Raw genomic sequence first — 4,993 nt, forward strand, 5'->3', positions numbered from 1 at the left:
GAAGATGTTTTGAAATGTCGCTCTAAGCTCATCTGTCACCTGTCCTGCCAGGACTGTTGAACCTGCATGGGGCCTAACCAGAGCACAAAGCAGATGCCCAATCCATACAGCTGTGGAGAGTGAGGCCTGTTGTAGGTCCAGGCTGGACCTAGAGACAAATGAAACCCTATACACATGTTTATTCAGGGATTTTTTTGTCTGATTCTTTCTCTAGGAGATCTCGGTTCATGTATCCTGAGCCAGTATTTGGGGATAAGACAAGCAGCTGGGGAAATAAATTAGGGAAAAGTGGGGATAATAAAGAGTTTACATGTGCTGAAAATATTGGGACGAGAGTAAATTAATTCTTACCTGTCAGGTTACACTTTGCTGCTGACATTTTACCTATTAATTTCCATGTAAGTTCTAAACTTATGGAGCAAGAGATTATTCTGTTATAAAATAATGGATTGAGAATTTTCCATTTTTATGATACTATTCCCCATCCAAGAGTTAGCCATTGCCTGACTTTTTTCTCTCTTTTTCCGTCCCACAGTTAGACTCAAACATGAACTCTTGGAACTCACTGATGACACTTCATCTTATTTCACATAGCAGCTAACTCAATGTTTGACAAATAAAAGAAGCTTAAATGCTGAATTGCATTCTAAATATATACTCATGGAATTAGAAAATCTGATAATAGGAGAAGGGAACCTTTACCTCCTGTCTCTCAGGTTCCATTATGCAGCAGCCAAGGTAGGGATAGCAAGTATGTAGTACCCACAATGACTCTACCCAATTCAGTGTCTACCATGGACACTACTAATCTACCACAATAGTTTCCCATTGAAAAGGCAATTTCATCCATCTCAGTACAGAGATCCAGAGGGCTATTCTTAATTGATTACATATGTCATGTGAAATAAAAACAATATATCCATCATAGAATATTTTATTTCCTCATTGAGAGATAAGGAAACCAAGTTACAAACAGTAAGTACTTTAGACACAGCCATGAACTAGTAAGTGACTGAAATGGAATTTGAATACAATCCTGTGGAGATCCTTAGCCTTCACTCGATCTACTCTCCCACATTATGTTTCTAGGCAAAACCAGCCCCCAAAATCTATTAAAATATTTCATAATGTATTCCAACAGAGAACGATCTCTGGTCTCAGAAATAATTGATTCATCTATTACCTTTACAACTTATTATTTCTGTAAGCTGGACATGGTTACTTAGGTTCTCTGTGTTTAGTTTCCTCATATGGAAAAATAGGATAATCACAATACCTACTTAATTGTGCTTTTATTAGGAGTAATTGAGATAATACATGTAAAATGCTTAGTCCAGTACCTGAAATCTAGTAAATACCCATTAGAAGTTATCATATATCATTAGTATTGTCACCTGCTACACTGGGTGAATGAAACCAGCAATATAAAGCACATGTTGAGATGGAAATTATGACTGTGCACTAGAATAATCAAATACCAATTACTCACCTTTAAAAAATAGAGCAAGTTAAGCATTATAAACATTTTTCTCTGCACTGGTTCCAAACATAATCTTCTACCATAGACAAGTGCTCAGGGTGCATTGAAATCATATGTAAAGGCCCTATACTCCTAAAAGAACTTCAGGAAATGTATAATTGGATAATGTCATGCATAATGGACAATGCACACTTTAGCTGTTTGCAAAGCTGAAGAGTTTGTTATTGGGAATCACTACGAGCTGATAATGCAGATGGAGGTGAATTCCTTTTTCCTCTGCTTTGGGCCGTTGGGATGCCTGCCAGTTCTGTGTAAACTCAACAGCGGCTGCTGACGATGCGTTGGTGGGCACTGCAGGGGGGGTGGCGGCACGTAAAAGAAAGGATTGGGATGGGAAAACAGGCATCAGGAACCCCCCAGGAGGGACAGAGTAGTCATTCAGTATGAAAGCAAGAGATCAGACATTCTCGGGCTAGGTCTCTGTACTACCATGCTGTGTTCTGCTCTTTTGAAGGAACCTATTAAATGACAAGGACAATCCTAAAAAATACTAAAATCTCCCCAAATGCCTGTCATCTAGTGTTGAAATATAGCCTTATGGACCTGAGCTACTACCATCTAAAGAAGCTCCAGGAGCACAATTCAAGTCAGGGGCACAATTCAAGTCAGGGGCACATTACAAGTGCCCTGGGAATTCTAACCAGTGTGAGGCTTTTTAGAAGGGAAAAATTAAGCTCTACTTTTTTTTTTTCACCTTTGTGCAGTTATTCTTTTTTAAACTTGGAGGAAACTGCCACTTCTGTCAGCATCTAGCAGGAAAGGACAAGTGTGGACAAAGTGCAAAAGAAAGAAAAACTGGTAAGCAGCATAAAAAGGGGATTCTTGCTTCCTAAAAACCAACGGATCGGGTCAGAAAATCGGAACAACAGGGGTCATTACCACTTCCAGACAAGAAAACTGAGCCCCGGAGAGAGAACGGGACTCACATAGTTAGTGGCAGAGCTGACACTGAATGTCCAGTCTCACTCTCGGCACACTAGTGTCACACGGCAATACGCTCTGACTCGGTGTGGTAGGCCAAATTCTCAGACCACCCCCAACGTTCCTCCCTCCCCCAGCGTAACATAACGTCTGCATTTGCACTATGAGCTTCCGGTTACTCAGTTTAAAAGTAGTCTAGGTGCTACTCTGAAGGGGTTTTCCAGAGGTAAGTAAGGTTCCAAATCGGATGGCTTTAAGATAGGAAGATTATTCTCAGTGGGTCTGACCTAATCAGATGGGCCCTTAAAATATCTGTATTTTCCCTAGTGAGACAATTCAAAGCACACGGGAATTCAACAAAGCAGGAGGGAATTTGACAGGGCAGACTAAATTGTGACCACCACCCTCCCAAATTCATATGTTGAAACCCTAATCCCTACTGTGACTGTATTTGGAGACAGGACCTATAAGGAGATTAAGGTTAAATGTGGTTATAAATATGGGGCCTTAATTCAGTATAACTAGCGTCTTTATAAGAAGAGAAAGAGCCACCAGAGAACCTTTCCCCCAACACCTGCACACACACACAGAGGAAAGGCCATGTGAGGCCACAACGAAAAAGCAGCCATTTACAAGGCAGGAAGAAAGGCCTCACCAGAAACCAACCCTGAAAGCACCTTGATCTTAAACTTCTAGCCTCCGAAACCGTGAGAAAATAAATTCCTGTTGTTTAAGCCACTCTGTCTGTGGTGTTTTGTCATGGCAGCCCCAGCAGACTAACACAGAAAGACTGCCCACTTCATGTTATAAAGATTAAGAGGGTCATGTGACAAGAAATAGGAAAAGTGGTGTCCAGCTGACAGCCATCAAAGAAACAGAAACTTCAATCCTACAGCTGCAGGGAACTGAACTCTGACTCAAATACATGAGTCTAGAGGAGAACCTCGGGATCCAGATGAGGACACAGCCAGCAGACACTTAGATTTCAGCCTTGAAGGAACCTAAGCAGGTAACAGCCACACTATGCCCAGACTTCTGCCCTCTAGAACTGTGACTTAATACAGAAGTTTTGTCTTAAGCTACTAAAATGTGGTAATGCCTTTAAAGGTGACAGAAAACTAATACACCTACCAGCATTAATTTTATTTTTAAACAGCTTTATGAAGGTATAATTGATACACAAGAAACGGCACATATTTAATGCATATAATTTGATGTGTTTGAGCATATGCATACTCTTGTGAAACTACCACCATAAAGTAATAGACATTTCCATCGCCTCCAAAAGTTTCCTTGTGTCCTTTTTTTAACAATAGATCTCTAATTTATGTACTTCATTTTGCATAACTAAAACCTTATATCCACTGAACAACTTCCATTTCTCCCTCGCTCAGAGGGGGCTACCTCCAGCCCTTCATAACTACCATTCTGTTCTTCATTTCTTTGAATCTGGCTATTTTTACTGCCTTATGAGTAGATTCATGCAGTATTTGGCCTGCTGTAATTGGCTTATTTCATTTGACATAATGTCCTCCAGTTTTACCTAGGTTGTCCCATATTGTCCTCTAGTATAAAACTAATAGGCAAAAGTACTAAGAATAACTATAACTATGAAACTTGGTTAATGGATATACAATATAAAAAGGTGTAAAATGTTACATCAATAACATAAAGTGCAGGAGGGAGAGGTAAAAATATAGAAGTATAGAGTTTTTATATGCAATTGAAGTTAAATTGTCATTAAAATAGACAGTTGTTGTTATAAGATGTTTTATTTAAGGTGCATGGTAACCACAAAGAAAATACCTATAGATGACACACAAAAGCAAAGAGAAAGAAATTAAAGCGTATAACTACAAAAAAATCAACAAATCGCAAAAAAAAAAGGTAAGTAAAAAAAAGAGACAAAAGAATGACAAATCAAACAAAAAAAGAACAAAATGGCAATAGTAAGTCTTTACCAATAGTTATTTTAAATGTAAATGGATTAAACTCTCCAGTCAAAAGTCAGAGAGTAGTTGAACGATTTTTTATAAAAAATCCAACTATACACTATCTAGAAAAGACTCACTTTAGAATTAAAGACACACATAGGTGAAAAGGAAAGGGATGGAAAAAGATATTCCACGCAATGGTAAGAAAAAGAAAGCAGAGACAGCTATATTTATATCAGACAAAATAGACTTTAAGTAAAAAATGGTTATAAAGTCACAATATATGTATATATATCATTATATATAATGATAAAAGGCTCAATTTATCAGGAAGATATAATAATTATAAATCTATAAGCACCCAACATCTCTATAACTAAATATATAAAGCAAGCATTGACAGATCTGAAAGGGGGAATAGACTGCAATACAATAAAAGAAGAGACTTCAATACCCCACTTACAAAGGATAGAACATTCAGGGAGAAAATCAATAAAGGAAGAGTGGGCTTGAACTATACTACAGACCACATGGTTCTAGCCAACATAAACACAACATTCCATCCAGCAACAGCAGAATACACGTTCTTTTCAAATAC

This window comes from Leptonychotes weddellii, chromosome 14 (assembly GCF_054177405.1).
Source record: "Leptonychotes weddellii isolate Sample4059 chromosome 14, ASM5417740v2, whole genome shotgun sequence".
In the NCBI taxonomy this organism is placed as follows: domain Eukaryota; kingdom Metazoa; phylum Chordata; class Mammalia; order Carnivora; family Phocidae; genus Leptonychotes; species Leptonychotes weddellii.